Source organism: Zootermopsis nevadensis, unplaced genomic scaffold (assembly GCF_977971745.1).
Source record: "Zootermopsis nevadensis isolate Lab colony 2312 unplaced genomic scaffold, Znev_1.0 Znev_ptg000022l, whole genome shotgun sequence".
Taxonomy (NCBI): domain Eukaryota; kingdom Metazoa; phylum Arthropoda; class Insecta; order Blattodea; family Termopsidae; genus Zootermopsis; species Zootermopsis nevadensis.
In genome coordinates this window covers 10372267-10384483 of record NW_028259154.1, presented here as the reverse complement: position 1 = coordinate 10384483, position 12217 = coordinate 10372267, and the positions used below count along the sequence as shown (strand labels likewise).

General features: G+C 36.8%; 1 protein-coding gene across 17 annotated transcripts in view; it reads right to left on the bottom strand.

The window, feature by feature from the left end:
• SPR (G protein-coupled sex peptide receptor) overlaps window positions 1-12217 on the bottom strand; it is a 619021-nt gene that overhangs the window by 175781 nt on the left and 431023 nt on the right. For 3 of the 17 annotated variants that reach the window (XM_087353868.1, XM_087353869.1, XM_087353872.1), the window contains exon 1: window positions 10632-11149. The exons of 10 other annotated variants lie outside the window; for them this stretch is intronic. The gene's annotated coding sequence lies outside the window, so the exon portion shown is untranslated. Of the gene's footprint in view, window positions 1-10068; window positions 10124-10631; window positions 11152-12217 lie in introns of those variants that run through there. 4 more of the 17 variants (XR_015536570.1, XM_087353867.1, XM_087353871.1 and 1 more) reach the window with 4 other exon arrangements.

Here is a 12217-nt window from a genome sequence, read left to right as displayed (position 1 = left end):
AGATTTTTTATATATTTTATTTATTTAGTGTTCTGTCTGACGACAGGTCCATATGAACAGGATCCTTCCAACCTTTTCTCGGACTGGGACCTGTTCATATACGTTCTTGGCAGATGATCCAGAAGTGGTTTGCCATTGCCTTCTTCTGTGTGTGAATGGAGTAATTGTTGGGATGCCACGGAGAAACCGGGGAAGCCCCCGGAGGAAAACTCCGTGTTGCCTAGACCACGGCCTTGCCCAATACAAGTTATAAATTCGGGCACCGCTGGGAATCGAACCAGAGACCCCAGGATTACAAGGCTAGCGTTCTAACCGCTAGACCACCGTGGCGTGATAAAGTTGGACACGGCTTAAAGAGGGCAGAGTAACATTTGTTTTACAAATCAACGTCAAGAGTGGTCGCAGACGACAGTCTTTTAGTTTTATAAACTGACGATAAAAATTGCAAAATATGTAGACGTACAATACGCGACCGTAATCTTGAGCGTTAAAGGCAGACGCTATCCCTCACACCGCAAGTTATAAGATTAGAGTCGCGGACTATAGCTATTTTTATTACGTACGTTATACCCGCATATAACACGCAAACTTTCATTTTGTCTGTAAACGGGTGTGAAGAACTCAGCCAGTGAAATTTTATGCACAAAATTCCTCAAGTCATTTTCCGTCAGTAACTTCATACGAACATTACTCCTATTCACGCAACTGTTCGTAAACTATAGACAAAAATTAAAGGAGATTTGAACGACACGGAATATGAAAATAGATTTACTTCTCGCGTGACAGGGATTCCCCATATTTCAATAATACGTGACGGAGTACTTGAATGAACAGGTCCGATGGATTGGTCGTGGTGGTCCGCAGAATTTACCACTGCAGTCACAGGAACTCATTTTCATAGTTACGTAGTAAAACATGGTGTATGAACGCAAAGTAACCATAAACCAGGGGGCATATCATTGAATTTTCTATACAAGATGCATGAATGTCCCTGATGTACTATTAAAGGTTCAAATTACAGGCAGCCCTCGATTTGAGCCGATTCAGAATAACGCCGATTTTGAAACCAGATAGTAAAAAAAACTATTATTTATAACGTTTTACAGTCTTTCTCGTACTGCGTCCCATATTAAATCGTAATTCTTACATCGCTGATTTTGAATAAAATTTATAAATACAGTCATCTCTGTAATTACGTATGTTTCGTTAACGCGAATTTGCTCCAATGAGATCGATGAATCGGTAAAAGCCATCGCCGATTGTAAGTGTATAAAATATATTTTTTTAAATTCCCTTTATTTTATTTACGTTATTTCAGAACTTTAAATGTAATGCCATTATATTACTCGTCAATGTTTAGGTGCTGGGAACGCGTGTCATTGACTTCCCATTGATTTACATTATAAAAGAGTTTCAATTTACGTCGATTCCGTTTACGCCGGTTCGTCCAGGAACGCATCCCCGGCGTAAATCGAGGGCTACCGTTATCTTGAACTTCAAACATCCGTAGCTCCGTAACCGCTGAGTAAGTTACTTGTTATCATACGTCTTTTTTACTAGAAATTACCAGAGGAATAAGATTCTAAGTATCGACAATGTCACAGAACACTGTATAATAGGTCTATAGTTTGGATGGATGATTATTGACATCACCAGTACTTCCACATCGGCTTTTGGATCCACTAAGGGCCCTATGAAAAGTGTTCCTACTGAATTCTCGTTTCCTGTGGATAAGTAGAGAGGACGGTTCGCTGAAGAACGCTGTTTTTCTGAGCTGTAGCACCGTTTGATCCCGTAGAATTTTACCGACTTTTCAGAGATCCTTGCTGCCTGCAATTTACTCATCGCCCTGACCACTGCGGGCAACAAGCACTTCAAACATTGGTAAACTATAACACAGAAGACCGACGGTGCCCGAATTTATAACTTGTGTTGGGCAAGGCCGTGGTCTAGGCAACACGGAGTTTTCCTCCGTGGCATCCCAACAATTACTCCATTCACACACAGAAGAAGGCAATGGCAAATCACTTCTGGATCATCTGCCAAGAACGTATATGAACAGATCCCAGTCTGAGGAAAGGATGGAAGGATCCTGTTCATATGGACCTGTCGTCAGACAGAACACTAAATAATAATAAAATAACACAGAAGACAGCCATCTTCATCCACGCCTTCGTAAGAACCTCAGACCTATAGTACGGTTTGGCTGACTATAACTGACCATTCATTTCCATACATTACTTACTCAAGTCCAGAATGCGAGGAGAATTTCCTCTACGCCCGTATACACCATATTAGTGTGTGTATAGTGTAAATTCGTCTTACATACCACTTAAAAGTATTTTCATAATTTAATGAGCATCTGAATATAATGTTTTCATACATACTTATAGTACAAAAGTAATTGCGTAATTTATAAACTTAATGAACGTGTACGAAAGTCGACGTATTAAGAAGTTTTGGAATATCTCCTTGTAATTTTTCTCGTATCAAATTAACAAAATATTTTTATACGCGGTGCTGCATCAAACTAATCATTCATCTTCATCTAAAACGTGTCCATCACTTAAATCGAAAGGGAACATTTTCTTGACAGGTTCTATAAAATGATAAAAGTAAGGGAAGATTAAAACATAACTAGAATGTGACGTTCATGGAAGAAAGAATAAATATTTACCATAACCAACCTGTTGCAACATTGTAATTGAAAGGAGATTTAAAACCTAGATTAGGAGAATAATACTAAGACAGTAATTAATAAAATTTCCCAGTAAAAAATACCCAAAGCGTTTGAAGGTGACTGAAAAGTATGAGGTCAGTTGTTTGAGACAATTATAGAGAAAACAAAGCACATACTACAATCAAACAAATGCCGTACTTTGAATAACATTTAATAGATTAAATTCACCCAAACTAAATTGATAACCTTTTCAAAATAATTTTTGACCTTCCTAACAATATCAGATGATAAATAACGATAAAAATGTTAATAAAGTCATATTAAATAAATTAAGAAAATGGTGAGCTTATCCATTTATCTGAACACTTTTCAATATAAATCACTTACACGGCGATAAGATAATTAAAGAATATGGCATAATACTAAAAGGAAATTGCAGAATTTGCCCTCCATCGTAATTAATCTTTCCCTGTGGTGCCTGATAATCTTTCTGTCCAAGGATTAGCCGGCGACATCCCACTCAACACTTCGTAAACATCGACAAATATGAGCGTTGGATATTTTCAGTGATGGATCACTGCGTTATTACAAACTAACACGCCAAAACGTTCAGAATCTACCTACAAATTCTGCAGAAACACTAAAATTCAATTTGCACTAAATCATGCACTGAACAGAGCAGATTATTTCTGGACGTATATAACCTTCATGTGGATGCTAACGCGGCCAAGGGATTATAAGACACACATATTCCATACGGAATATGCATAATATCCTCATGCGTTCTTTGCAACTTGTTTTTGAAGGTATCAAATTAGAATTGTTCGATAGTTGACAGTCTGACGACCAGCTCGCAAAACTACGATGTCCACCTAAGGAATTACCTCATCTGCCATTTTATTATCACCGCTCGTATGTTATTCAAAAGTACGATTCTGAAGTCGTACACAATAGCACGACCTCCACATCAAATTTCATCAAAATCCGCGAAGTCGTTCTCGAGTTGAATCGACTGGACAGATAAAAGTTCTTGTTGTGCATTTCGTGCAAAGAACTCATAAAAATGATACACATCCTAATATCACGCACACCTTCATGTGGGTTCTAATAGACTACAGAATGTTAACAGGTTAGCAACAACACAACTAAATTCACGCAGTCTTTTTATTCTGGGTGGCATTGTTTGTTAGGGTGTTACTATGTACCGCTGAGAGTTCTTTTTTGAGTAAAAGTTATTACAGAAAAAAAGATATCACACATTTTGCTTATGAAATATTTAATTCAGAAGCGTTGCTGATTTAATTTCGAGCGACCATGTTTCTATTTATTATTCTACAAGACAAAAACTGCAATCTGTTCAAATTCTAAAACTACACAATTTTATAAAACCCTTCGGAACCACTAGTATTGATCCCACATATGAAATTCACTTAGCAGGGATATAGAATCATAAAATTATATAATATATTACTTTCGTATGCGAGATACTCGTCAATTTCTATTTAAAACATGCTGATGTGTTGAACACACGAGAGATAGAAGAATTTCATACAGAATTTTAGTCGAGGAATGGAAAAGTCTATTCGGGGAACCTAGGAGTACATGTGATAATATTAAAATGCAAGATTTTAGTTGTTCACTGCGGTGAGTAACAAGATGGGTGTCTTCTGAACTGTAGCGCCGTGTAGTCTGGTAGAAGTTTACCGACGTTTCAGATATATTTGCTGCCTTCATCATGACAGTGAAACGTTGGTAAACTTCTACCAATAAACGGCGCTAAAACCCAAAAGACAGCCATCATAATAGTAAAAATGTTTCTTAAAGAAATAATATATCAAGCCGTGAACTGGATTCATCTGGCTCAGAATACGGAACAGTAGAAAGCTCTTGTGGACCGGTAACAAATCTTCAGATTCTATGAAAAGCGATGAACTTCTTCATCAGATGATCAACTATTAGCTTTTTAAGATTAATTTTTATATATGATAATGCATTGAAAACTGATGACAAACCCAAATACGCCAAATAAAATGTTGAAAGGAACTTCGTTGATCCTGAATATGCGTGTACCGTGGACAGAAAACGGGAATAACACACGGAATTTTAACAATTTTGGTATAATGAGGAATTACTATACCATTTGCAGATCACATCACCCGTAGGGAAAATTCTTTGCCCTCTTTCTTGCAGCAGTCTGTATACGAACATGTGTTTTCTGAAGCACATCGCTCCTAATAAAACACGCTACTCGAAGGCGTACTACAAAGTTACCTTTGAACGTACATAGCAATTATTCAGCCCGAAAAGTGTGAAATTCTCGACGAAAGTCACATTAACGGTAAAGACTAGAGACTCTCAAATTGCATTTGATTAGTTTGATTCTACATTATTCATCACAAACCTCACGGAATAGTAATTAACTTACAGTAATTCCAACGCTGAGTCTCTAAATATTATTTAGGAAACGATTCCATTAAGAATTTAAAAAAGGCCCGGTGTCATTGAACTATAAAAGATGTAAAATAAAGTTAACGTTCTTTAAGTACCCATAAAATACTATAAACCGTGTAAACTCTTTGCTATTTTTATCTAACTAAAACCATTGAGATTAAGCCAAAGGCACTAACAACAAAATATTTATTCCTTCCCTTTAACTTCAGTAGCTTGACTAAATAAACCAATTCACGCAATTTTAAATGTAAGCTCAAACAGAAACAAGTAAAATTTGAGTTCTGTTAAGAATTCACTATTTGTAGTTAAGTGAGATATCAGGTTCTCACGCCGGCGAACGTGAAGATGTCAGAAGATGGAGGCAGCAAGGACTTCTGAAACTTCTACCAGACTACACGGCGCAACAAACCAGAAGACAGCCATCTTCAGACTCGCCACAGTGAAAACTTCAAATCCTACATGAAGATGTTTGTCTTCTGAGATGTAGCGTCGTGTGCTCTGGTATAACATTACAGAAGTTTTCAGAAGTGCTTGCTGCCTCCATCATCAGGGCAGTAAAGGTATACCAGAGCACACGACGCTACATCTCAGAAGACAAACATCTTGATTTACCCTAGAAAACCTTTGCTCAGATGATCGATCCCAGGGCCTTCCGAATGCATACCGACTGCTAGAAAACAGTCCAGCAAATTGACCGAAGTTGAAAAGATGAGTAAAGTTGCTTTATTTATAGTTTCACTGTATCTTTTTAATGTAACATATGTGCACAAGAATGCCATTTTTTGAAATATTTGTTTATATATCGGAGTTTTTCAATTACTACTATAAATGAACATTGGCTTATATTGGTATAGAACAGCTTTAAAAATTGTCTTAACTGTTTGCATATGAAGACATCATGCCTTAGAAGATATTTATCACGTCAGATGTAGTTTAAGAAAAGTTTAAAATACACATCGCTCGTTTTCTAATCCTCATAATGTACTATAATGGATTGAATCATATAAATAACATACGAAATTGGTTCGTACTCCGAAGAAAAGACAATGGACCTCTGTTACCTATAGAATGTAGTACATTAAAAATGAACAGATGATAACAGCATCCCTGTTTATTCAGGGACTGAAAAAAAAATTATAATGTAAAATCCCAGTGTTATGTTAAATCTTGGGGGGTTTTCCCCTCGACAATTTTCACACACTCAGTTTACTATCCACGCACTACAATGGACGGACAAAAAAATCCAAGAATTTTAAATTAAATTTCAGTTAGAGATTCTAAAGCTATTGTTGTTACAGAAAGTGGGTACTGTAGTAACCACTTCTAAAGAGAGTCTGTCTTTATAAGTGGTTACTACATGAGACTACATGATCGCGATATATCAAGAGAAAATAATTATGGTTTCGTGGAAAACAATTTTCCAAATTTTCGGCTCATAATAACCCTGACACCTTCAATTTTCAAAAATTCAATCACGTGTTTCAACGGAAAGTTTTTGATTAGATGATTTGATATTTAACAGAGTTTCGTTCCTAGAGCAACGTTATTCTCGTCATGACAAACATACAGTACTGCCATCTATAAACGTTGTCCGAAACCGTTAAAGCAGTTGCAGCTACATTGTCAAGGCACACTTAATTAAAGGCTACCAACTATACCGTCAAACTTTCAAAATGTCCCTTGGGTAGGAAAGGACATAATTAGAAACTTCAGAAGCTGTAGCCAGTGGTGTTACTACTACGTGTCATGTTTTCTGCCTTGCGTCATTTAACAAAAAGCAGCAATTCTGGGATGCGATGTTGCTGTAATGTGTTACCCTCCTCAAGACCAGTGATCCGTAAGCTAATATTCTATGACCACGTTCTCAACCTATTTCAACAGACTCCATCTCGTTTCAAGGCAGATCTTCAACCCTTAAAAGGCCAATTGTCGTGTATACGTCTCAGTTTAAACAACGATTGTGTCCTTAAAAAGCATTAGCAGTTGATCTTTGTAACAGTGAGGTGTGGCGTTTTCTATGAGGTACGGACCGAATTATAAATTATTATTTAGATAAACCTCGGTTTCAGACAGTTAAAGCAAATATAAATTTGTATAACTTGATTTAGTACATATTTTCAGAAATTAATATTGTCATTTCTCGTTTGACTCTGTTATTAATCGTTTGCTATAACGTAGCAGACAATCGAATAATCCGTACCACAGTTCAGGCGGCTTTGGCCAGAGAACCGGGTTCGCGCCCAGTACAGTCCATGTTTATTTTCGTTGATACTCTGTCTGACTGCTACTAGGTTGTAAAAAAAATTGCATAAATGTCGTATTTTCTTCAGTTTTAATACCATTTGACTTATCTGTTGCGAATGATTTGAAGTTAGTGTACTGCAGATATAAGCCTACACATACGATAACCGATATAAAATCAGTTACATTGCGTAACGCATTCTTACTTCTTCCATTGCCAACAAAGCTGATTAATAATAAAAATATAATATTTCATTAAACATAAACGAAAAGCTTATTATTTTTCTTAACAAAGCTGATCAACAGCTGACGTTATTTATGATAAACACACCATTTCACTTTGAAGATTTAATCACTACACAAAAATATACAGATTACTTTTTATATTTTGCTTCATAAAACACAGACCATACAAAATGTTCAGAAAGAAAGTGCGGTAATAGATCTTCGAAAAATATGCAAAATTTATGAAACATTTTTTTGTAGTCTGTAAAACAACGTGGTGGCAACGAGAGAATTTTCTTTAAATTACACTTTGTCAGCTATAACTAATGAACTAATGGAGCTAAAGATGTTAAATCTGGATTGGAGATAGAACATTAACACTTTTAAAGTATTGTTAGTAAGAAATCAATTACAAACAGGACAAAATGTCTAAGTAAGATTTGAAATCTTCACGGCGGTGAGTCTGAAGATTGCTGTCTTCTGAGTTGTTGCGTCGTGTAGTCTGGTAGAAGTTTACAGACGTTTCAGAGGTCCTTGTTGCCTCATCACCCTGATTGCGGCAGCAAGGACCTCTGAAACGTCTGTAAACTTTTACCAGACTACACGGTGCACCAACCCAGAAGACAGCCATCTTCAAAAATGCGTAACTTTGTGGTCATATTCTACAAATTTAACGTAGTCCAAATGTATTTTTACGTACCTAGTATTTTCCAAATATATGACGTGATATAATTAACACAGAGACTGCATTTATTTAAGTTATTCTCGCACGTTAATAAAAATTGACGAAGAAAATAATAAATAATGTACAATAAAAATTTTAACATTTTGAAACACTGTATTCCCTGAAAAATGCATTCTGTTGCTTTCGGTTTAACGAAATGGAGTGATTGTACATGTTCTTTGAATGTGTATGACTTTAAATATCTATGTATTGCTCATATATGCCTATTTATTATTAAGGTGATCGATATAAAATTCATTGCATTGCATTGCATCTACGCATTCTTTCTGCACCTGTTTAATTTTGATTTAAATCTGATTTTGATTTCTGTTATTGCACGTAAGCCCAGAGCAATTTGTAGAAATATAAATCGGTGTAGACCTAATAATACTGCAGGCTTTATGAATTTTGCCTGGAACTCCTTGTTTTAAGATAAATTTTAATATAACCCCATCTTCGAATAGGTCTCCCTAGTGGCGTCTCCCCTTCAAGATTTCCAGCTAAAATTTCGTAAGCATTTTATTACCCCCAATTTTGCCAACGCCACTATTTGACTCATAGTTCTGAGTGACGAACAAATATCCACAATCACCATGAATTTCTATAACATAAAACGTAATACATTTATATTCACTTTCTGCCAAAACTTCTAGACACGTTCTCCATTTTCCGCTCTACTTCTTCGGAATGGAATACCTCATTCACTTTCAAATCGCGTCTTGAGGCCACAAGCCTCCGCGTCTGCAGCAGGGAAACGCCCCTTCACCTGGAGACTGCAAGGGATGTCCGCTATCACATTCTTCGCTTCCGGGGTAAATCAACACACGCTCACAATCTCCCTTTCCCCAGCGACGACGTTAATCTACGTTTCAAGTTCGACTAGTGGTACGTACTGCGACACGCCAGTCAGAACGTGGCGCAAATATGCATGCAGTCTTTGGTGAAAACAATACAGGCCTACACACACAACTACTGATGATATGAAGCCTCATATTATGAAAATAACAAATAAAAATTTAAGGATATCTGAGAAGAACAGATCTTAGCAAAATTTAGTACACTGAGTTATAAGTCAGTTTGAATTGCGACAAGGACAAAAGACGGTCTATACATTTATATTTTGGTAACTTTTATAAGAGTTCACAAAAATTAAAAAAAAACATATTCTCTACAGCAGCGATGATTTATTAATATAATAACGCAAATACGATTTGTCCCTTCTTGAATTCTGTGACGATGAAACACATCCTGATCTCAAAGCGCATTCTTTAATGCAACTGAGCCAAGAGAGAACACTTAAATAAATCCAACTATCTAAAAAATAAATTACCTCACTAAATTTCAACATAATACACAATCTTCCTGTCTCATTTCGCGATATTTCAGGTTCCCCCAGCGACGATTATAAAAATAACTATCTTCTAGAATATCGCACTTAATCCGGTAATCTAATTTTAAAATTTCATGATGATTCAATCATCATCACCGCCCTTATAACGGAGGCAACAAACATCTCTGAAAATTCGGTGGCCTTCTACTAAACCATCAGACAGTCATCTTCCGAGTACTTGTTACGTGGTTTATTTATTTCTTACACTCCCATCACAAGATTTGTCTGGAGATACCGAATAAAAACACGAGTAACGGTCTGCATATGGAGTTGTGTCAACAGGTCTACCAACAGCTGAAGCGTTACAACAAAAGTTTTTACCAGAAATATATACATTTTCAACTGATCGTTCCTTACCTGATCAAAGAAAAGTTCAGAATCTGAACACCTAGTAGTGTCGACACACCACACTCGAGTAAGCCACCGGCCAGCAAAGGAGCTCTAAAAACCTCCTAGCCACGAACTACGCCGTTCTACAGTGATGCATGAGTCACATTTATAGCGGAGGTCATGAAATTCTCTGCGTTTATGAAAATCGGCAGATTCATCACAGTACTCGCAAAAATGCCAAAAATTGGAGATTATCGATAGTCAGCAAAATTCAATAGTCCGCACCTTCAGATATTTGTATAACATCCCTTTTAATATTATCTTGCCATATACATCTATGTATTTTAAGTGATTGCTTGCTTTGTTGTTTTGGGACTAGAATTTTTCTCGCTCCATCTTCAGAACTATTATTCAATATTCAGTATCTGGATGATTTATAATAATACACTTTGGTATATTTTTAAACGAAAATAAAAAAACAACCCTAGCTGTAGATGTAGCAAGAGGATTAATACTGACAGCTGTTTTCTAGGAGACGTCTAATATGGTAGAATATCAAAGATACTTCCTTATTATTTATTTACTCTTACCTTGAACTGCTGGCTGAAATATGACTGGTAGAATGATGCACAATATGAAACATCAAAGTCCTCCTTACTGCATAGTCATTTAAGACATAAAATTAGCAAACGATGCTGCATTACATTAACACTATAAACACGTAAAATAAAAAAATTAGAAACTATACAAACAACAAATACTTTAGAAATGTCACCACTTTAACGACATCTATAACGGCTCATAAAATTCTAATTCATTGCACGGTGCAGAAATTACAAATTAAACCTATAGATTGTCAGATGTCTGTCACATCTCCATTGCAACTTCACGCACGAAACTAGTTTATGCTTCGGTTAAATGTTTTTCAAAACAGCGGTAAAGATTGTTGCCATCCTTCTTCGAAGCAACCGGTTTGACAGACGACACAAAACAAAATACACGCATACACCAAACAAAACTATCGAACAACGGAAACAGAAGAAGACAGAGACATGCCACCTCACTAGTTCCGACCCGGAGCGCTCACGGGGGCCGGGTGAACTGACCTGTTCTCACTAGATTCTGAAGTACATGCGCTGGCCGCTGGTAGCGCGGCTCGACCAATGGTAGGCCGCGAATAGATGAGACATGCTCCCAGCGAGCCAGTCTTTACGTCTAGCATTCAACAGTCTGTTGCTCGAACGTCTTGGTTCCATTTCATTCATTTACCCTCGTATCTTGTTTCCTGATTTAATGACGTCTTATCGTTTGCGTTAGTTACTTATGCATCGAATTATACAGGATATTCGTGAACAGTTTGCTTTTCGCTCAATAGGTCGGTGATTCTCCTGACGTTTTCGTGGTTTTCTTTAACTCCCTCAGACAAGTATTGGGATTTAAAACAGGTTATGATCACTTCGTGGTTTCCAACCCGCATTTTATAAGTAGGACAGCCAGCCAGAACACGGGAATGAATTGCAGAATGACACAAACAATTGAGCGCAGGTTTGCAGTGTTCTCCAAGCTTTTTCACCCGCGGCACATTGTAATTCAACGACGTATTACGACATAATATAAAATGTCGCCTTACTAAAAGGGGGTATGCAACCTTGCATGTCCATAAAATGCAGATATATGAAGAAAAAAAAACATAAGACATATTAAATTAAACTATCGATGTCGGTCTAGGATAAGATACTATAATTTGTTAATATACAATTTCTTATTTAAAAAATTCCCGGCACACCTGAGACCTCGTGACAGCACACTATTCTGACGCGGCAAACCGGTTGTGAGACGCTTCACTAGTCAGCTGACTTTCCAATCTAATTCATGAAATTGTAGACAGGATACGTAGAAACATCGGTGTCGTAGTAGAACCAAAATGATTAAAACTTCAGAAGCAAAATTTCGTCAATGGATATAAGATAGTTAAATCCACCTCACGCTATCACAATGTCGTTCAAATAAGATCCAAATTATTATCCTCCATCTCCTTTTCGGTATTAAAAATAGCCATCTTCAAGAGATTTTCATACCAAATGTGCTGTCTACCTAATCCCTGCCCAGTGTATCAAAACGTTACGAAATTCATAGTCAGATATTATAATATCCTAGACAGCACAACTGAGGGGTT